We start from the raw sequence: 24,003 nt of genomic DNA, 5'->3' as shown, positions 1-24,003 counted from the left end.
GAGAGTGGGACAAATTGAGAGAGTGGCATGGAAACACATGCATTACCAGATGTAAAATAGATAGCCAGTAGGAATTTGCTGTGTAACACAGGGAGCTCAACCCCATGCTCTGTGACAACCTAGATGGGTAGGATGGGGTGGGAGATGTGAGTGAGGTTCAAGAGGGAGGGGATATAGGTATACCTGAGGCTGATTTCATGTTGATGTATGGCAGAAACCAGCACAATATTCTAAAGCAATTATCCTCCAATTTAAAAAAAAAATTTTTTAATGAACAAAGAATCTACTTGACATTTTTCCAAAGAAGATATTCAAATGGTCAACAGGTACATGAAAATGCGCCAAATATCACTAACCATTAGGGAAATGCAAGTCAAAACTAAAATGAGAAGATCACCTCACACCTGTTAGGGTAGCTAGCATCAAAAACATAAGAGATAACAAATCCTGATGAGGATGTGGAGAAAAAGAAACACTTGGTGCATTATTGGGAATGCACAAATTGGAATGTAAATTGGTACAGCCACTATGAAAAACAGTATGGAACTTCCTCAAAAATTAAAAAGAGAATTACCATATGATCAGTGATTCCACTTCTGATTATATACACAAATGAAGTAAAATCACTGTCCTGAAGAGATAGCTGCATCCCCATGCTCACTGTGGCATTATTTACAATAGCCAAAACATGGAGGAAATGAGTGAAATTGGTCAAAAGGTACAAATTTCCAGTTATAAGATGAATAAGTCTGGAGATGTAATGTAGAGCGTGGTGACTATAGTTAACAACAGTTTCAGTTCAGCTCAGTTCAGTCACTCAGTCGTGTCTGAATCTTTGCGACCCCATGAATCACAGCATGCCAGGCCTCCCTGTTCATCATCATCTCCAGGAGTTCACTCAAACTCACGTCCATCGAGTTGGTGATGCCATCCAGCCATCTCATCCTCTGTCGTCCCCTTCTGCTCCTGCCCCCAGTCCCTCCCAGCATCAGAGTCTTTTCCAATGAGTCAACTCCTCACATAAGGTAGCCAAAGTACTGGAGTTTCAGCTTTAGCATCATTCCTTCCAAAGAACACCCAGGGCTGATCTTCTTTAGAATGGACTGGTTGGATCTCCTTGCAGTCCAAGGGACTCTCAAGAGTCTTCTCCAACACCACAGTTCAAAAGCATCAATTCTGCAGCGCTCAGCTTTCTTCACAGTCCAACTCTCACATCCATACATGGCCACTGGAAAAACCATAGCCTTGACTAGATGGACCTTTGAGGCAAAGTAATGTCTCTGCTTTTCAACAGTGTACAGTATACATATACATATACTATGATTCTAGTTATATAAAAATCTAGAAAATAAAAACCAATCTCTTGTGACAGAGAAAAGGGGGAGCAAGAGTGAGGAGGGAGACAGAAAGGATAAGGAGGGAGAGATTACAAAAGAACATGAGGATAATAATAATAATAAAGGGAGGACATGAGGAAATGGCTAGTGGGAAGCTGGGGGGAGCTCTGTTTAGTGCTCTGTGGTGACCTAGAAGAGTGGGATTGGGCAGGGAGAAGTGGAAAGAAGATCCAGTAGGGAGGGGATATATGTATACATATAGTTGATTCACTTCATTGTACAGCAGAAAGTAATACAATATTGTAAAGCAAATATACCTCAATAAAAATAAATAAACATTTTTTAAAGAAAAAAGAACATGAGGAAACTTTGGGGGCTGATGAATATGTTCACTGTCTTGATTGTGGTAATGATTTCACAATATGTCAAAAGCTATTAAATTGTATGCCTTTGAAAAAGTATAGTTTATTGTATGCCAGTCATATGTTTTTAGGTGTGGAGAAAAGATCAAGGCAAACAGTGAGCCACAGATCATAGTCACTGTTGACTGAATCAAAAGCTGATCTGATACTATCCAGAAGACTCACAAATTTCTGCTGCCTAGGACCTGCTCACAGACACCACTCTCCCCGACATCCACCTTTCTGTTCTTATGAGCCTGCTTTGTTACTCACAGCTACATGTAATCTTATAATAAAACTTTCTCCATAATCTAGAGTTAACCTGGTTGACTCTCTGTTTCTTAAAGCCAAAAATCCAAACTAAAAACTAGTTGACTCTCTGTTTCTTAAACCCAAAAATCCAAACTAAAAACCTATTTGATGGAAATCTAGAAGGTCAAGGGAGGCGGACAGATTACAACAGATAGGATTAAATGTTTAATATGAAGGTGTCTAAGCCTAAATAATTGATGCTTCTGAACTGTGGTGTTGAAGAAGACTCTTGACAGTCCCTTGGACTGCAAGGAGATCCAACCAGGCCATTCTGAAGGAGATCAGCCCTGGGATTCCTTTGGAAGGAATGATGCTAAAGTTGAAACTCCAGTACTTTGGCCACCTCATGCAAAGAGTTGACTCATTGGAAAAGACTCTGATGCTGGGAGGAATTGGGGGCAGGAGGAGAAGGGGACGACAGAGGATGAGATGGCTGATGGCATCACCAACTCAATGGACGTGAGTTTGAGTGAACTCCGGAAGATGGTGATGGACAGGGAGGCCTGCAATTCATGGGGTCGCAAAGAGTCGGACACGACTGAGTGACTGAACTGAACTGAACTGAACCCTAAGTAAATTCCTCAGAATCCAAAAACTTGCAAATATGAATGAGGAGAGTTCCATTAAGTGGTATTTGATAAATGTTTATGGAACTACTATAGATCTCTGAAGAATCAGTGTGAACTAGAAAGGGATCAAAAGATAAAAGGGAAATCATACCTTTTTATTGAAATATAGCTGATTTAAAATGTATTAGTTTTGGTGTACAGTATGGGAAATGATATCTTAATTTCCCAAATATGTAAGGGATAGATTCTGCCACCTTCAAATCATGAGTTTGACATCAGTTCCAGGAAGAATTCTGGAAGACACAAAATGGATGCCTATAAGTTCATTCAAAAGAAAGCAGCTGTCACTAAAAGCCAAAATAGAGCCAGTCACAGCAAGTTACACTACTCTGAAATCATTTCCTTTATGACAGAATTTATAATCTGGAAGACCAGCAAAGTGTCTTTCTCTGTCATTAAAAGTTGGTTTTTCTCCAGAATTCTGTCCTTAGCATTGAACAGAGTTGCTAATTCAGTCAGATGTAAACTTGGAGCTTCTAAGAAGAAATGTCTGAAGAGAATCTGTATGGGTGTGAAGAAAACACAAAAGAAAACAGAAGTAAGCAATGAAGACAGAGTTCAGATGATATTTGAGCCCCTGGATCTCCAGCTCTGCTTAGAGTTGGACCTACCTTTGACTTTTTAGATGTTTGTCAATGTTCCTCCATCACTTTCTTACTTGCTTGACAGCTTGCTGGCTTATTTGCTTACTTCATTTGTTCATGTATTTCGTCATTTTGGTGGACCTTTTGTTGATCTGAGCTGTACCTTTTGTCATTTGCAACCAATTGTTCATACTAACACATTTGTATTATTTGTATTTGAACAAATGTTTGTTCAACATCATACTTAGTTAAAAGTTTCTCCGCACTTCATTTTATCAGACTCGATTAGCAGCACTATGAGCTGCTTTGGCCACTAACTTTTTAAAATTATATAGTGAAGCTGCATTTCATCCAAAACAGGGTGCCCAGCATGATGAAGAATCTTGAACCAGCTAGATAAGAAACTGAGGGTGTTTACTCTGCAGAAGAGGAGACACGGTGGCTGCCTTCAAATATTTGACAGGCTCTCATGTATTAAAGTGTATAGATTTGTTCTGGAGTGCCAAGGAATACAATTTAGAGGAAAGCAGATTTTAGTTCACCTGTGCTCATTTTTTGTGCTCAACTCATTTTGGCTAACCTGTGAAGAACACTAAAGATGAGGTTCAGGACTTCGCTGGTGGTCCAGTGGTTAAGAACCCACCTGCCAATGCAAGGGATAAGGGTTCGATCCCTGGCCCAGGAAGACTTGACATGTCATGGGGCAACTAAGCCCATACAGCACAACCACTTAGGCCATGCTCTGCAACTACTGAGCCCATGAGACCTAAAGCCTGTGCTCTGCAACAAGAGAAACTACCGCAGTGAGAACCCCATGCACTGCAGCTAGAGAGTAGCCTATACTCACCACAACTAGAGAAAGCCCGCACACAGTGACGAAGATCCAGCACCGTTCAGTTTAGTTCAGTAGCTCAGTTGTGTCCAACACTTTGCAACCTCATGGACTGCAGCACGCCAGGCTTTTCTGTCCATCACTAGTCCCCACAGCTTGCTCAAACTCATGTCCATCGAGTGAGTGATGCCATTCAACCATCTCATCTTCTGTTGTCTCCTTCTTCTCCTGCCTTCAACCTTTCCCAGCATCAGAGTCTTTTCCAGTGAGTCAGTTCTTCATATCAGGTGCCCAGAGTATCAGAGTTTCAGCTTCAGCATCAGTCCTTCCAATGAATATTCAGGATTTATTTCTTTTAGAATTGACTGGTTTGATCTCCTTGCCATCTAAGAGACTCTCAAGAGTCTTCTCTAATACCACAGTTCAAAATAGACCCAGCACAGCCAAAAATAAATAAATAAAAACAAAGTACATCATTCTAGTCCATTCCAACAGTAAGATACTATGATATAGTCAATATATTCTATCATATATTTCTCTGATTACTTGTACAGATAAAAATAGCCTTATGAAGGACTTCCCTGGTGTCCTAGTGGTTAAACTCCACCTTGCAATGCAGGGACATGCAGGCATGCTAAGTCACTAAGTTCTGTCTGACTCTTTGCAACAACATAGACCATAGCTCACCAGGCTCCTCTGTCCATTGGATTTTCCCAGCAAGAACACTAGAGTGCGTTACCATGCCCTCCTCTCAGTGATCTTCCTGACCCAGGAATCAAACCCACACCTCCTGGGTCTCTTGCATTGCAGGTGGATTCTTTACACTGAGCCACCTGGTGCCTTTCAAGGCAGGGAGTCCAGGTTCAATTCCTGATTGAGGACCTAAGATCCCACATGCCACAGAGTGTGGCCAAAAAAAGAAAATAGCCCTAGGAAAATTTTAGCAGATGTTTATTGAGTGTTCCCTATGTGCCAGGAACCATGTGTCTTTATACATACTTATACCTCCATCCTTCTGTCGCTGATACTATGGCATCTCTGTAAAACTAAAAATATTTCAATACTACCACTGGTTCACACATACATACAGAATTTCATATTCTTGTTAAAAGTAAAATAAGTTCAGGAAATAAAATGTAGCTCCTATTTAATTTGAGTATCAGATTTGGATAAAAGCTCAAATAACTCCTCACATGGTCCATAATCCAGTTTCCCTGGTGTGTAGTTGAGCATCTTAGAATCCAATCATATACTGATAACTGACCATCCAACAACTACTCTCTTTCGTTTCTTACTAAGAGATCCTGATTTGATTAGATCAGTGATATGCTCAGCCTCAATGAGTGAATCACATATTCGTTCCATAAATATTTATTCAGTACCTCTTATGCACCAAGCACTCAAGACTCTAAGGCTATAAGTGAAACAGCAGACAAAGTCCTATTTGTTTGAAGTTTTAATTCTAGTATAGAAAGACAGATCAGAAACAATAAATATAATACTACAGCAAATTAAATGATTACATGATTTATGGCATTATGAAGAAAAAGTAGAGCAGAATAAAGGGAATGGAAATGCCAGTGGTAGAGTTTGGAAGCAGGTTACAGTATTAAATAGAGTGATCAGGATAGGCCTCATTGAGAAGGTGAGAGTTGAGCAAATCCTTGAAAGAGGTGGTATAGGAGTGAAACAAGCTGATATCAAAGGGAAAATCATTCCATGCAAATCAAAACTACAATGAGCTACCACCTCACACCTGTCAGATGGCCATCAATAAAAAGTCTGCAAATAACAAATGTTGGAAAGGATACAGAGAGAAGGAAATCTTCCTACACTCTTGGTGAAAATGTGAGTTTGTACAGCCACTATGTAAAACAGTATGGAGTTTCCTCAAAACACTAAAAACATAATTACCATATGATCCAGCAATCCCACTCTTGGATGTATAACTAAAGTATAATTTGAAGATACATGCACCCCAATATTCACAGCAATACTATTCACAATAGGCAAAACATGGAAACAACCTAAATATCTATCAACAAATGAATGGATGAAGAAGATATGATACATATATACAATGGAATACTGCTCAGACATAAAGAAGAATGAAATAATGCCATTTGCAGCAAAATGGATGGACCTAGAGATTATCATACTAAGTGAATTAAGTCAGACAGGAAAGACAAATAGTATATTACATCACTTATATTTGCAATCTAAAATATGACATAAGTGAACTTATCTGCAAAGCACAAACAGATTCACATACATAGAGAATAGACTTGTTGTTGGAAAGGGAGTGGGGGGAGGAAGAATTGGGAGTTTGGGTTAGTGGATACAAACTATTATACGTAGAATGGATAGACAACAAGGTCCTACTGTATAGCACAGGGAACTATATTCAATATCCTATAATAAACCATAATGGAAAAGGATATGAAAGAGAGTGTATGTAGATGTATAACTGAATCACTTTGCCGTACAGCAGAAATTAACATACTGTAAATCAGCTAATACATCAATTTTTTTTAAGATAGAGAAAAGCATTCCAGACACAGGACACAACTTGAGCAAAGATGCTGAGGTAGGATAACTGGCAAGTCAGAGGTAGAGCAAGGAGGCCAGTAGGAGAGCAGTGGAGCTCACAGAGGGGAGAGCAGTAGATGATGAAGTCAGAGAAGACACAAGGGTCAGATGAAGCAAGACCCTGTAAGTATTTGAAGTCTTTGCAGTTGAAGTAAGCATTGAAGGGACCCTTCAGTGGGTTTTGAACAGAGAACTGAATCAGTTTTTAATCAGTTCAAAATTGATTTCAATTTTGGAAGGATCACTCTGACTACTGTATTGAGAATAGACTGTAGAATAGCTACTATAGACACAGAAAGACTAGTTTGGAGGCTACCATAGTGACCCAAATGGAAGAGGATGGTGTTTTGTACCAGAATGGTAGCAATGGAGGTGGTTAATAAGGATCAGATTCTGAATATCTTTTGAAAGTAGAACCAACACAATTGCTCATGGGTTGGATGTAAAGTATGACAGAAAAGTTGTTTGCCTCCAAGGTTTTTAGTCTGGCCAACTAGAAGAATGAAAGCAGTCATCAAATAAAAAGAAAGAAGTTAGAATAAATTTATAAAGGAACATCAGGAGTTCACTTTTAGACATAAACTGTATGAGAGATCTGACCTGGAGATATAAATGTGAACATTATTGCCTTCAGTTCAGTTCAGTTCAGCTCAGTCGCTCAGTCATGTCCGACTCTTTGCAACCCCATAAATCGCAGCACGCCAGGCCTCCCTGTCCATCACCAACTCCTGGAGTTCACCCAGACTCACGTCCATCGAGTCAGTGATGCCATCCAGCCATCTCATCCTCTGTCTTCCCCGTCTCCTCCTGCCCCCAATCCCTCCCAGCATCAGAGTCTTTTCCAATGAGTCAACTCTTTGCATGAGGTGGCCAAAGTACTGGAGTTTCAGCTTTAACATCATTCCTTCCAAAGAACTCCCAGGGCTGATCTCCTTTAGAATGGACTAGTTGGATCTCCTTGCAGTCCAAGGGACTCTCAAGAGTCTTCTTGCCTTACTGATGGTATTTAAACCATAAGACTGGAAGACATCTCTAAGGGTGACTATGGATAGAGAAGAGAATCAAAGACTGAGAGCAAGCCAACATAAGAGGTCAGGAGAAGAGAAGGGACACCATGGGAGGTTGAGAAGAAACAATAGTGAAATGGAAAAAAAAAGGCATGAAACCCTGCCTAGAGCCTTATCCCCATGATCCTGACAGAAAGATTGGGAAAGGATGCAGGAGCTTGCAAGTGACTCAAGCCTCCAAAATAAAGGCATAGCAAAAGAGTCAGAATGCTCATTTCCAAATGTCTGGCTCTCCATGAAAACTTTTGAATTGAGTGAAAATGAAAATACAGCATATCAAAATTTGAAGGTCTCAGCTTAAACAATACTTGGAAGGAAATTTAGAGCATTAAATGTTTCTGTTAGAAAGGAAGAAAATTCTCAAATCAGTTATCTAAGTTTCTGCCTTTAGAAACTAGAAAAAAATGAGCGTAGTAAAACCAAGCAGAAAGATAGAAAAAATAAGGATAACAGCAGAAATCTATTAGGAAAGAAAAGCAATAAGATAGAAAAGCAATAGAAAAGGCTAAATAAAACAAAAAGCCGATTCTTAGAAAAGATCAGTAACATTTATAAACTCCCAGGCAGACTGATCAAGAAAAGAAGAGGCAAGACACAAATTATAAAATATCAGCAATGGAAGAGAGCATATCATGAGATAAATCTATACCTAGTAAAAGAATAATAAAAGAATACTATTTTTTTTTAACTCCATGACTATAAATAAAATGGATGAATTCCCTGAAAGTCACACTGCCCGAACTCACTCAAGGGAAAACAGATAACCCATCCTACACCTTTGGGAATTTATTTGCTATTCATGTACCTGCAAGGTTTTGCCCCAGATCTTTATATTCACCACCCAGCTCAAGAGTGAAAAGGCTTTCTCTGACCCCTCTAATTAAAGTAGACATTTGGTGTTACAATCTTCAAAGTATCTATACCATGCGAAGTTATCTTGTTGACATTTTATGTATGTGTTCCTGTCTGTCTCCCTACTTGACTGTCTCGTTCACTAGTGTAGCTGCAGGACTTAGCCCAGGGCATGTAAGGCGGCAGACCTTCAACAATAAAATGAATAGCACTTCAAAGTCCATTTCCTGTCAGTCTCCAATTTCTCTGGACTAAGATGGATCCACCTGGAGTGCAGACTTCAAGAAGTCCAACTTCTCCATCTAAAGCCCAAGCTGATGACTCCTTCTACTAGGTATTGTTCTCCTAGACCCACTACCCCGAAGATTGAAAGAATTAAATAAATTCAACTAATCTGCAATGCTGGGAAAAGATGACAGCAGAAGGAGAAGGGGATGACAGAGGATGAGATGGCCAGATGGCATCACTGACTCGATGGACATGAGTTTGAGTAAACTCTGGGAGTTGGTGATGGACAAAGAGGCCTGGCGTGCTGCAGTCCATGGGGTCACAAAAAGTCAGACACAACTGAACTGAACTGAAATCTGCAATAAAACACCAACCAGGAAACAGAGGCAAACAAAATATTCTTTTGCTTAAATGTCTAAATGTGGTAGAAAAAATCTTTTTTCCCTTCCTGCTTCCCATTTACATACACATTTAATCATCACAACAAACCTGAGGATTAGGTATTATTATATTTCTTTTTATAGATGAGGAAGCTGAAATACAGAGTATCTAAGTCACACAACTATTAATTGTAGAGCCAGAGGTGAAATCCTGGCTGATGGGTTCCAGAAACTGGGACCTCAAATACCAACAAACAATACTGAGCTCCTAACATTAAAGGGTAGATTCCCTGCCTGAAAGATCCAGGACACTCTTTCTCTTCCCTCCATCCTGTTCAACAAACCATCCATACCAGAGCAGACTAAGAGGCAAGTCCCTGGGGCAGCATGATCCTATCTAGACAAGGCAGGGAGAGAGGGGGGATTCCAGATAAAAGAGGGCCCAAAAGAGGAAGAGAAAAGTTTTTCCTTACTGACCATAATAGATGTCTGCACATGGCATGACCCTGTACAAAGAACTCACTCTTTTTTACTCAAGCCCAAAGTGAAATACTATTTTTTACCTTATCTCAACAATTTCTATATGACTGACTACAGATGGGGCTTTCCTAGTCGCTCAAATGGCAAAAAATCTGCCTGGGATCCAGGAGGCCCAGGTTTAATCGCTGGGCAGGAAGATCCCCTAGAGAAGGGAATGGCAACCCACTCTAATGTTCTTGCCTGGAGAATCCCATAGACAGAGGAGCCTGGTGGGTTACTGTCCATGGAGTCAGGACATTTTGCCCAAAGCCCTTCTGATGCCAGCTTCCTCATAACAATTAGTAACCGTGAGGGTTTTGAGCTGCAGCATGAATGTCCTGCATAGTTCTTTCACTGGAAAAAAAGTAAACCTAAATGAAAGAGTTTTTCTACCAAAGTTGTTCCCTCAAATGAAAAAGCACAATTTTTTGTCCAGCCAAGAGGAAAAAATTTAACTTAAAAAAAAAAAAGTCACCGGAAAAGTCCAATTCCTTGGGTAAATAAGGTCAGATAACTTGACACCTAACACACAACATATAGTCTCCTGAAAGACTTAATAATTCTTTCATATCAGGCCCAGTAATGTAGCCAATAAGCCCATCAGGAAAAGTCAACAACTGTGGGGTTTTCTTGCTAAAAGACATCTGCTCTTTCCTGATTCCATCTACTTCCATGGTTCTCAACCTACTAGACTTACCCCTTCCCTTTTCAACACTACTCCCTGGACAGCCCTAAAATGGAATTTATGCAGAACTATAACCTATTGACACGCATAACTTTTAACAAATCAACATAATGCCCTGACTATAACACAAAGGAGAAACAAAAATAATAGAATTTTTAATAAACTGATCAGACACAGAAATACACGAAGATTAGTGAAGCAGTAGATACATCTACATGTGGAATCCATGGGAATTTGACTTCTAGAAAAGACTGATTTAGGTATGTTGTGTTGGGTATGCAAATACCAAAAGCAGCCTGGCCATTGGGTGATGAGGTTTTCCAAAATGGAGAACAACTCTTGGTAAAGTCTGAGGTTAATCATGTATACTCTTCCTTCAACTTACACAACTTTTGTGGTCATGGAAAATCCAACCTATTTTTAATCCATGGAAAAAGTACTATGAGTATATATGTAAAGCTACTTCCCGGGTGAGGCAGTTGGAAAAGAATCTGCCTGCCAATGCAGGAGATGCAAGAGACACCAATTCAGTCCCTGGGTTGGGAAGATTCCCTGGATCTGGAGTAGGAAATGGCAACCTACTCAACTATTCTTGCCTGGAAAATTCCATGGAGTGGGAAGCCTGATGGGCTACAACCCATGGGGTCACAAAGAGTTGGACACAACTGAGAATGCACACAGCACATATATGCGAAGTGTTATTAGGTTCCAGACTCATAAACAACCTTTTCACCTACTTGAGTGACTGATGAGCATTCAAAAGTTATGTAGGATATCAAGCAATGCTTCCTTGTAAAAGACTGTCCTGCAGATTGCAAACTCCTTGTATCCCTGGCCTATGCCCATAATATGCCAATAGCATCGTCTCACACAACCAAAACATCCCCCAATTTTCCAACACGCCCTCTAGGTACAGTATCATTCCTGTGATGATCAGACATACTTTTATTCATGTGTTTATGAAAATAAGAACATTTTAAAAGAAATTCACTTCAAATTTCAATTTTTCAGACTTAGCTTTGACTCTATATCTATTACCTACATCAGTTCAGTCAGTTCAGTTCAGTCACTCAGTCGTGTCCGACTCTTTGCAACCCCATGAATCGCAGCACGCCAGGCCTCCCTATCCATCACCAGCTCCCGGAGTTCATTCAGACTCGGGTCCATCAAGTCAGTGATGCCATCCAGCCATCTGATCCTCTGTTGTCCTCTTCTCCTCCTGCCCCAATCCCTCCCAGCATCAGAGTCTTTTCCAATGAGTCAACTCTTCTCGTGAGGTGGCCAAAGTACTGGAGTTTTAGCTGTAGCATCATTCCTTCCAAAGAAATCCCAGGGTTGATCTTCAGAATGGACTGGTTGGATCTCCTTGCAGTCCAAGGGACTCTCAAGAGTCTTCTCCAACACCACATTTCAAAAGCATCAATTCTTTGGCAGAAGAGTACAATATGAGTTTTGGAGTCACATCTGAGTTTAAGGGCTTCCCAGGTGGCACTAGTGGTAAAGAACATGCTTGCCAATGCAGGAGACCTAAGAGACACAAGTTCAATCCCTGGGTCAGGAAAATCCTCTGAAGGAGGGAATGGCAACCCACTCCAGTATTCTTGCCTGGAGAATCTCACGGACAGAAGAGCCTGGTGGGCTACAGTCCTTAGGATCGTAAAGAATCAGACACGACTGAAGCAACTTAGCACGCACACATCTGTGTTTAAATCTCAATTTCATCACTAACTACCTGGGTGACCTTAAGCAATCTCTTAATCTCTCTGATCAGCAGCTCTTTTCAATGAAAGAAAGAAAGGATGTCTTGACAGGACCACAAATTTGACTCACACCCAACTCAGTAATGTCCTGATTGTCCATAACAAATCTGGTACTTCTCCCAGGCTCCCATTCACTAGTTAATGGGAAAAGAATTAACTGCAGTTTAAATTCAATCCAATCTGCTAATATAAACAATCCCTTTGGGCAGTATTGAGAATCTTTAGTGGAAAGAAAAATGTTTAGATTCTCAGCCTGTTTTCTGTGTCTGAGACCTGTGAAGTGGGGCCTCTCATCTGGTTTAAGGCTCTGCTATCACAATCTGGGGCTTTCCAAGTGGCACAGCGGTAAAGAATCTGCCTGCCAAAGCAGGAGACACAAGAGACGCCAGCCCAATCCCTGAGTCTGGAAGATCCCTGGAGGAGAAAATGGTAACCTGCTTGAATATTCTTCCCTGGGATATCCCACAGACAGAGGAGCCTGCCAGGCTGCAGTCCATGGGGTGGCTGCAGTCCATGGGGTGGCTACAGTTCATGGCGTCACAAAGACTCAGACATGACTGAGCACATCACAGTCCTAAAATCGTTAGACTTCGAACAAAGGGCTTGCATTTCTGTTTTGCACTAGGCCCAGAAAATTATATAGCCAGTCTGGGCCTTCAGACAGCTGTCCCCTTGCCAAGCTTCTCTCCTGAAGATGACAACTGGGCACACAAAGACGAGGTATGAATGAGTCTTCATGACACTGATGAAAGGCTCTCCTGGCTTCAGGGAGGTCATTGGAATGCATTAGTAAGTTACTACTGGTCTCAAGATAGTGGTGGATTCATGTTGATGTATGGCGAAACGAATACAATATTGTAAAGTAAAAAGTAATAATAATAATAGATAAATGACAAATGGTTAAAAAAAAAAAAGATAGTGACCATTACTCACTGGGGCTTCTAGCTTGGTCAGGATCCAGCAACACTTCTGCATGACTCACCCTCGCCCCTATGACGCTGGCTGCAGCCTGTACAGCAATTTCTCAGTCCCTTATCCAGTCTACTGGCCTGGCATTCCACCCTGTCTTGTCAGGGCAGGATGGGAAGATGGTGCCTTGGGAGGCCTACTGGCTTTTGTCACATCATCCATAAAATATGGGAAGTAGGAGCAACATAGAAAAAATAAAACTAGAAGATCTCCTTTGACCCTGGTGTTATGGTCATACTCCCAAGTTGGTACAGATGGACAGAATAAAAAATGAGATTTCTAGAGCCCTCAGCTTGGAAACAGACATCTCCCCTCTTTACCATTACAATTGCTCTCATTTTTGAGATATATTTCAAGTCATGGGGAAAAGTTACAAGACATAGATTATTATCTTCTCTTCCTATTTCCTTCCATAATATCCTTGGCCAAAAAGTATGTGTGTTGGGGGTGGGGGGATCTTTACATTTAGTACATCATATCCTCCTGCTTCTTAATGTCAATTCTGTTAAGCCTTAACTGTGGACAAGGTGCCTTCTCTATATGATGGGAATCCCTCTATGATCTGAGCTTTCTAGGCTCAGCTAGTGATGTGTGAAATGGAAATAATTTGGCAAACCCTGTATCTCCACAACAACTGACTAAGAGGTTAAGAGCTCACCTTCTCCTTCTCTAGGACAATAAACAGCATTGCTCCCCTTCAGAAGTCTGCCCTTTGCAAATAAAAATATGACAGAAGAGGGAAATTTAAAGGCATCTATTTAACATTTGCAAAAATATTAAGCCAAAAACATTTATTTTGCAGATTAGTTTTGGTTTTTAGGTTTCAACCCAAAATTTTCCTTGGGCTTCCCTGATGGCTCAGCAGTAAATAATCCACCTGCGATGCAGTAGACCTGGGTTCAATCCCTTGGTCAGGAAGATCTCCTGGAGGAGGGCATGACAACTCACTCCAGTATTCTTGCCTGGAAGAATTCCATGGACAGAGGAGCCTGGCAGGCTGCAGTCCATGAGGTCACAAAGAGTTGGACACAACTGAGCAACTAAGCACACGCCTTTTCCTTTTACAACTAATTCTTGAGTATAGACACTATCCAAAGCAATCCAACAGAGATTCTACACGTGAATATTTAGGGATGGAATCAGCTCCACTCCAAATCTCCTCTCTGAATCACAGCTCTGCATCTTTCTGTAAGTGGTCCATTGGGTCCTGACTTTGCATATCCAAAATTGAATCCATTCATGTTTCCCCAAAACTAGCTTTCCTCTTTGACTTTCTTTTCTTATAAGCAGTAAAAAAATAATAATAATAAGTGAATTTATAACAGTAGTTCCCAACCTTTCCTGGTTTATAGCATCCTTAGTGTCTTATTCATTTTTTTCACACTGCCCCTGTACCAAAAGAAATACCTAATAGTTCCATTAATTAAGTAGCTAGATCCAAATAAATTTATAAGTATGTATGTCCTAACAATTTAATTATATTTAAAAAGCAATACACACAAAATTTTAAATAATATTTTCTTTGTTAACCACATTTACTTAATAGCAGGACATATGCACCTCCTGGGACCACACAACTTCTGCAATCTTGGAACCAAATTGGACACCATCACACCCACTTCCTGCTTTATGATCATTTTCATGCAGTGCTTGCTTTTAATCACAGCAACCACCAAAAATCCAGCTTTGCAAAGATACAACAGCACCAAAAGGAACTTATCATTATGATGTTGACATTGTGACCTGCATCAGGCTAGTAGTTTTTGTGATGTCCAGCAGTCTTGGAATATAATTATGTTTCCCTCAAAATGGTGAACTATCCTGCAACAGTCCCTGAGAATTCACTGTGGTGTCCCAGGCCACCTCACTCACAGTTTAGGCACTGCAGGGTTGGAATGACAGCTTGGAACATGCCTTGATAGATCAATGCAGTAATGACTCCCATGAGTCATGCCTCCTTGTACCCCTACTCTCATGCCAATGTGATTTGCTTTAACCAATGAGACATTAGTAAGTGTGATATAAGCAAAGGCTTAAAAAATATATGGACTTTGGGGTTTCTCCTCTCTTGCTGCTAGAAAACCTTCTGCTGCCATGTGGGTATACTTAGGCTATCCCCCTGAAGAATAAAACACCTGCTGGGCAGAGGGTCCAGTCATTCCAGCCATCCCAGACGTGTGACCATTCATCTCAAGCCAAGATAATCCAAACTGAAAGAGCGGCCCACTGACCCATGGAACCATAGCAAATCATAAAACCTTTTTCATTTTAAACTACTATGTTTGGGACATTTTCTTAGGTGACCAAACTAAATGACACAATGTTAAAATAACTGTATTTTATACTTTAGTCAATAGGAAATCAACAAGAAAACTAATTTCTTAATTAAATTGAATAGAGTTATTAAATAAATTAATACATGGTCATTCAATTATCCCCTTAAAATTCTTCTGGAAATACTTTATAATTTCTAGTTATAGCCTCAGGAACAAATCTTGAAGTTGATAAGCATTTCATTGACAAGAAGATTAGAAAATTGACTTCATTTGTTTGAACCACAGTTCCTAAAATTATAATGTAAGTGATTATTAATCTATAAGGAAGCCTGATTGTAAAGGAAAATTGTGAATTTTAATTTCATTGTCAAAAAGGTGACTATAAATTTTGTTGCCAAGTATAAGAATAGCCCCTTCAACAAGGTCAGACCACTGACCACTATAACTAAGTGACTGAAACCCAGCTGCAAACTCAGAACTAAGTGAAAATGGCCTTAGAGCAACAGAAATGTTTGCCACAGGATGCTGAACCTTGCTACTAATCAGGGCCATTCCCAATCAAATGCTTTTTTGACATAGCAGAGTCTCAACCACATCACACAGATGGTCCGATGGAACAGCTGTCAGCAGGGAAAGTAGGCCATGACCGTGTAAGTACAAGGAGCTGCTCTTTGGGACTACCTGTTTCTGCGTACTCAGAGAACATCACCATTCCACAGCACAATAAGACATGTTCTTTGTCAGAATGAGACTGCATATCAAGAAAATATTGAAGGCTTGCGGAAATAAATTGAAGGCCCTTCAGTAAGATTTCCCTTAAAAATGATGAAGAAAAATAGTATACGTTTTTCAGGTAGTAAATGCTAGTTATCTAGAAACCTAACTTGTGTGGAAAATTCCGTTTCCCAGGAGCCATTGAGAATGATGATGATTTTGGCACCCCATGAATTAGAGGTCTTTGTCTGCACCAGCTCACCCTGGGTTTGTTAGAATCTACAGTTTGATTCTCTTGAGTAGAAGGATTCTCCCACCCCTCAATGGCCCCAAAATGTCTGAGGCGCTGGCTCTTCTCAGACTTCAGCCCATCTTCCCAGGAAGGAGACCAAATGGGGCAGCAGGGGAACAGGATGAACATGGTCTCATTTTGGCCCATGCTCCTTTCTGACCAGGTGAGGCTCTGCAGCAAACAGAAAGGGATGGAGTCAGTAGCCACAGATCTTGAGAGGGCTGGTTCCTGTGTGAGCGTCCATGTAAGGAGGTGTCCAGATGGGAAGAGATGACCCAATTCCAGATCTCCTCCTTGTGGCCAAGACCCTGCTCACCCTACCAAAAAAATCAAGACAAAAGAAGAAGGGAAAGCACACACTAGCCACCATGAACACAGACAGCACAGTGGTGAAAACAGCCTGAAAAAACTGAAAACATTAATTGCTTAGTTATGTCTGACTCTATGCGACCCCATAGTCTGTAGCCCACCAGGCTCTTCTGTCCATGGGATTCTCCAGCCAAGAATACTGGGGTGGGTCTCTATGCTCTCCTCCAGGGGCTCTTCTTGACCCAGGGATTGAACCCAGGTCTCCCACATTGCAGGTGGATTCTTTACCATCTGAGCCACCAGGGAAACCCAAAATACTGGAGTAGGTAGCCATTCCCTTCTTCAGGGAATCTTCCAGACCCAGGGAAGCCTATACAGAAGCAAACGTGTAATGAGCCTATTTTATGTCATTACAGAAACTTTCTAAAATATGGATGAGAGAGAGGAAAAGAGCAAACTGTATACATACATATAATAAATGTGTTCATACATGAAGTACTATATTAGAATCTTTCCTTTATGTGTCAATAAGTGCAACAATGGGTTGTTTTGAATTGCTGCATCATATCCAATTTTATTGACACACCTTTTAAATTCATCCCATGTTTTTTAATGTCTGAATTCTATTTTGTTGTTATTGTGATTTCTTGCGGGCATCAGGAAGCCCCAATTCAAGGCTATTTGAGCAATAAAGAGGAGACTGACAGGAGGAAATCAAGATATCAACCTTATTTTTTATTTAAATTGCATAAAGAACATGGATCAGGTATGCAACTCTTTGAGATTCCTAAAGCAGTAGCTGGAATTAAACAGAATTTCCCAAAAATGCACAGACAGGGCTGGGAAACCACAGCCTTCCCAGTGAAGGAAAGCCTTCCCATAAAAGCTCCCCCTGCAGGAAGCTGATGAGAGCATATACTCTCCACAGGCAGACATTCCAAAGCCTCCTAAAAGTGGGATTCCTAGTCAAAGCTGAAAGCATTTCTGAAACTTTGCACACATACTATCCAACTGCAGAGGAAGGTGGTACAGACATACTCCCAACAGCAACACCTTTGTTATTGTGACAGGTTCAAATGGTATCACGTTGTTTGGTTTGCATTTCTCCTTGTGTAAATTTTTCCGTATAAGTATTGGCCATTTTTATTTCTTCTCTTCTGACTGCTTTGATATGCCTTTTATCCATTTCCCTAGTAAGAGCTTCATATTCTTATTCATTTGTAAGATGCAAACGTATTCAAGCAAGTTGCTCTTCTTAATCTTGAAATTGTGATGCATAGAGTAGCAGTTAGCATCATAAGCCTGACAAAGCATGATGCTAATGTTGAGAGTGATCATTTCCATATTTATTAAAACTTTTACTTGGGCAAAAATAAGAACCTATTTGAGAAGAGATGGGTTTTCAGAAAAGATCAAGATTTATTGCCAATAGAAGTGCTCAGATTTAATATCTTCTGATATTTAGTCCATGCACTGACATTTTTATTCCAAATCTTAAGAAACTTGATTATTGATCCAGAAATTTCTAATATGAAATATCCTTATGGATGTACCTTATTTCATTACATATTCAACACATGTAAATTTTAAATTTTGGATAAAAATGTAACTACTTGTTCTTTTATTAAAAGATTGCCATCAGAAACTTCAGGTATAAACTAGTGACTCAGGCAAGCTGCAATGTCAAAATGACTGAACTTATACAGATGTTATGGAACTAACAGTTCCAGGATGTTGATCCGTAACTTGCCAAGAATAGCTACTTTATATTTTTTGGTATTACCACTGACAAACAGAATATTCTTCAAAGAACTTTTATGGTTTATTCAATAGTAGTTTTATAAAAGGTCATAAAGCAGTAGATATTGAATAATCACTCATAAACAATGCCTTAACAAAAATGACTTCAGCCACTCTTTCTATTAAGAAAATCACCAAATCATTAAATTTCAGAATTCTAGGATTCCTGCTATTATGTCATTCCCAAATCTTTCCTGTATCATCTTTATGTTTCTCTATAAACAAAAATGATGAGAGCTCTCATCATTCATCACCATTCATTAATTCAATAGACATTTTTAAGAGCCTACTAACATCCCTAAGAACTTAACTACATTTGGAGCTAAGGATAAAGGCAAGTAAAACAGTTCCTACCCTCAAGGAAAACATGGTCTATAGCAGTGGTCCCCATCCTTTTTGACAACAGGGACAAGTTTCCATGGACAACTTTTCCATGAACTGGGTCATGGGATGATTTTAGGTTAATTCAAGTGCATTACATTTATTGTATACCTCATTTCTGGCAATGGTACCCCACTCCAGTACTCTTGCCTGGAAAATCCCATGGATGGAAGAGCCTGGTGGGCTGCAGTCCATGGGGTCGCTAAGAGTCGGACACGACTGAGCAACTTCTCTTTCAATTTTCACTTTCAACTTTCACACACTGGAGAAGGAAATGGCAACCCACTCCAGTGTTCTTGCCTGGAGAATCCCAGGGATGGGGGAGCCTGGTGGGCTGCTGTCTATGAGGTCGCACAGAGTTGGACATGACTGAAGCGACACAGCAGCAGCAGCAGCAGGATATTCTGCCTTGACTTAGGGTTCGGGTTCAGGCTCCTATAAGAAACTAATGCCGCTGCTGTGTGACAGGACATGGAGCTCAGGCAATAATGTGAGCAATGGGGAGTGGCTCTAAATATAGATAAAGCTTCACTCACTCGCCCATCACTCATCTCCTGCTGTGCACTCCAGTTCCTAACAGGCCACAGACCGGTATCAGTCTGTGGGACCCAGGGGTTGGGAACCCCTAGTCTATAGTTCATGGTCCAGCAGAGGAAATAGTCTATAGCTTACATAATGAGGGAGATAGGTAAGTATTAAAGAGAATGCACTGATATAATCAAGCACCAAGACAGCCACTGAGTCTGAGGGAATCAGAGGAGGCTTCCAGGAGGAAGTGGTGAATCGCTGAATCCTGGAGAATGAGCAGGTTCTAGCCAGGAAAAGAAAACAAAGGGAATTCAGGGGAGCTTGTGCAAAGGCACAGAGGCAGGATGGGCCACAAGGTGGAGAACCACTATAAGAAATTCGGTTCAGTTGAAGCACAGAGTAGGGGAGAGGACAGACAGTGGTGAGAGACTGCATTACGGAAAGAATATCCCATCTTTACCCTCAATGAATGCTGACAAAAATTGATGACAAAAAGGCTATTCTTACCCTCCTCCTCCATCTCACAAAGAAACAAGCCCAGTGAGATTAAGTGACTTGCCAAGGGTTGTATATTTCACAAATGACTAAGATAAGATTTCAGTTTAGAGTTTCTAATTCCAGAGCCACAGCTCATCTGCTCAGCATGAACAGATTTTATACTATGCTAGGAATTAAAATTTGACCTGGGGGTGATGGGAGGCCAAGAATTTTGGAGAATGACATGGTCCACTGTGCCTTTCAAAAGGATGGCCCAAGTTCCTGAGGGGAAGAAACAGGGCTACATATGAGATGGAACCACTACATACAGTTATGTGCATTGTATTCTCTACAAGCTGGGAAGAGTCATGAAATGGCACCTTTGACATGGTGCAGCGCCTGACCTACACGGCCAGATTTAGTGCAGCTGCGAGTAAGGAGGCTAATAAGGTACTCCAGACATAAAATGTAGGAAGAGTTGAATTAGAAAAGGGCAGTGGCAGAAACAGGAAGGGTTCGTAACACAGAAAAATGATATCGAATCAACGGGAGTTGGCTTGTTGAATGAAGAAGGTGATGCCGAGAGAATAAACACAAAATGGCTTTATTTTATGTGAATCTTAAGTTGTAATCGCATTTTAGAATCCCGTTCCCTATTTAATTCTGAGTTAGATGTGGTTCTTTTTTTTTTAATTACTTTACAATAGTGTGGTGGTTTTTGCCATACATTCACATGAATCAGCCATGGGCGTACATGTGTTCCCCATCCTGAACCTCCCTCCCACCTCCTGTGCTAGAAACTTGCACGAACTTGCACAAGATTTGGAAAGTGAAAGGAAGCTGCAGCCCTTATGCTCTGAAGGTCGTCACAGTTAGAGGTAAGGTGAGGCAGACCCAGAAAGGTGGCAGACGCCAGTCTGCCCTCTTCCTCCTTCCCCACACTACAGCCTTCAGGGCCAGCTGTTCATCCTGTCTGCCTCCTCCGCTGACCAAAGGCTGGAATCCACAGAGGCTATATCTAGGAGCAGGTCCCAGCCTTGCACAGACTTCTACACAAGCCCCTTAGCAGTCCCTCACAGCAGACTCCCCTCAAGCTCTGACTTGACCATGCCACTGCTACCGAAGGAAGACTTAGTGACTCCCTGATTCAGCCACTCTCCTTTCTGCACCCCTCCTTTTCCAGCTTCAGTTTCTGGTCCCAGCAGGCTCTGCTGCAGCAATTTGAATAAACTGAGTCTTGTCTCCTGCTGTCCCTGACAGCACTATGGGGCCTCCATCCACTCATGAGAGGAAACGCAGTACTAATGCAAAGAAGTTTGGATCAGAGGAAAAGCATACCAGGGCCATGCCAGTCCTCCAGGAACTGCAGGCCCTGAGGCTGCCTAACCTCCCAAAGTGCCTTTGCAACCAGATGGACAGGAGAAGGACCTTGCCTTCATTCTGGAGACCCCTATCTAGAGATTAATACCCCGACAAATGCCATGCCTAAAGGATATGCTGAAAATCCAAACTCCAGAAAAGTATGAAATTTCTCTTGGAACTGGGCCTCTGAATAATTTTCAAGTCAGGCTTTTCTAAGAAAAAGGTGCTTAAAGATCCAGTAAGCTTGGTTACTGGTGTTCTTAGCAGGATTTTCCATTCTCTTTCATTCTCAGTCTCTTTATTACAACTTAATCTTTTTAAATCCTATTTTGGATCATTTGAACTTCTCAGAAGTACTTTGGATTATTGGAATTACAGACTTCATTTTGAAATTGCTTTCCATGGCTTAAAAAGTCTTATTATAGTGGTGCCTTCTTTCATCCTGCTTTTTAAAGTCAAAGGTTCCTGGGGTATGCTCTTAGAAGAATTAAGTCAATTTTACTGAATTTTATCCCCTATCAGTTTTGGTTTCATTACCTTATTTGCCTCAGGGAGTTTAGTATAATTAAATAGGTTCTTTGGATATTACTTGCTTTATTCTACCTCATTTTAAAGCTTTTGGATTTTTTGGAAATCTAAGAACTTTCAGATAAATTTGTGAATATTTTTTACACAACCAAGTTACAGAGTGACTTATTCAGATGTGGGTGATACTTGTTCAATATGTGAAGCTGAATTTCAGAAAAGTATTCTTCCCTTCTGTCAGCATATATTTTTTGAAGAGTGCATTACCTTATGGTTTTACCAAAAAAAAGTATGTCCAGTGAGCAAGACTGTGATTTTAGACAATAATCCCAAATGGAAAGATGGGGCTGACTCATCACACCTTCAAATATAATTAAGTATTATAAACTATTAAAACCAAAAAATACCAATTTCATTTGGTTACAGTCACTATTGCTAAAGGCATTAAGATGGATTTCAGTACTAAAAACTAAGAAAAGTATTTCCAAACATTTTTAGAACACTATAATAAGATTTAAGCATGTTTTAATTTTTTTAATTTAAATTAGTGAAAGAACACTGTTTTTGAAAATATAATAGTCAACCTAATTTGTATGTCAACAATATTTCTTCAGTCCTAATTACTTGACCTATGATTGCCATGTAAAATTGTAAATATGTTTTCTTGTTAACTTTACCAAAATCAGCAACTGGATAGCTAACTAGAACTAATTGTTTTAGAGAAATTTGGGCCTTCTTTTCTGACACTGTTTCAGAATAATGAATATTTTTCATAATATTTTAAGATAGATTTCTATCCAAAATCTGAAATTTTTTAAAATTTTCATAAGCTATATGTTAAATGAAAGTTTCATATGCTATATTTTACCTAAAACCATTAGATTTTCTAAGTGCATGTTAATTTACTGAGGATGATATATTTTAATATTGTATTATTCTTTGTTATATGATTGGAAATCAGTAAGAATTAACCATTAAATTATCTCAAAACCTCAGTGTTAATGCAAAGATTACATTATGATGTGGCTTCCACCCAAACCTGTTGTCCTCAAGGTAACCACCATCAAGCTGAAACACAAAGGCATAGGGGCAAGCAAGCAAATAAATAAACTTGAGAACAACATCTAGGCAAAACTTTGAATATAAATACTGGCATGTGGAACTGACTAGAAACTAACAGATCAAATACGTTTTAAATGTCTGGGTAAACTGTACTGCCAAATAAACATTATTTTAACCTGAAAAAACCTCTGGCTGTTGCCCCCCAAAACTGAGAACATGAAATGTGATCACTAAGCTGACAACAGCTTTTGCAGTCTGCTAAAGCTACAACTCATACCAAAATGGATCCTGCTGAATTCAATAAGAAAATTAAGAATCAATAACCTTGAGAAGAAAAATTCTTCTTTTTAAAGAAGTTTTTTAAAAAAGATTTTTAAAAAATTTTTAAACCTGCTTCTTTATGAAACTGTGTATATGCACGCATATACACACACGTGTGGTATGTTTCCAGATAATGAATGATATTCACACAACAAAACATAACTTGAAATGGTCTTCATTTAATGCCACATTTTTCAAGCTCCCTCTTTGTGGCAAATATCCTGCAAGGTGTCTATGACTGGAAGATAAATAAATGATTTACCAGGACATAGAATCACTCACAGACTAATACAATTGGTAGGCACGTCGACAGCTTAACCAGGATACATGAGGGCACATGCTATTATAAAAATAGAACCCACCAGAACTACAAAGGTTTGGAAAGAATCAGGAGCAACTGAATTTCCCTAACCCAATAATGAAGATCATTCTTGATCAGACCCAATCTGCCTTTGAAGGCTGAAGTCTTACTACTTTTCTTCACACAATTACTTGCTCTCATACCCAAGCTCCACTTTTCCACTTCCATGCCTTGCCCTCTGCCTATGACCTATTGCTGGGCACCATTTAAAGTGCTACTAAAATTTCACCCATGAAATCATCTCTTGTGCCAGTGGGGTGGACTGTTCCCTCTCTGAGCTCTCATCAGCTCTCATTGCCTCTCAGGAAGTTACCGTTCTTTGCCATGTATCATAGCTGTTTTCTGACTTGCTGGTCTTTTCTATGGAGACTAAACTGTAAACCCCCTGAGAACCAGGAACCTTTCTAGTCATTTTTTATATTCCCAGTACCAGGTATGGCACTTTGTAGTA

General features: G+C 40.1%; 1 pseudogene; it reads left to right on the top strand.

The window, feature by feature from the left end:
• The first annotated feature begins 20,308 nt into the window (after nucleotides 1-20,308).
• On the top strand, nucleotides 20,309-22,181 carry LOC138434002 (E3 ubiquitin-protein ligase RNFT1 pseudogene; annotated as a pseudogene).
• Nucleotides 22,182-24,003: the final 1,822 nt, after the last annotated feature.

This window comes from Ovis canadensis, chromosome 1, assembly GCF_042477335.2.
Source record: "Ovis canadensis isolate MfBH-ARS-UI-01 breed Bighorn chromosome 1, ARS-UI_OviCan_v2, whole genome shotgun sequence".
NCBI lineage: Eukaryota > Metazoa > Chordata > Mammalia > Artiodactyla > Bovidae > Ovis > Ovis canadensis.
This window is presented reverse-complemented; position numbering and strand designations above follow the sequence as displayed.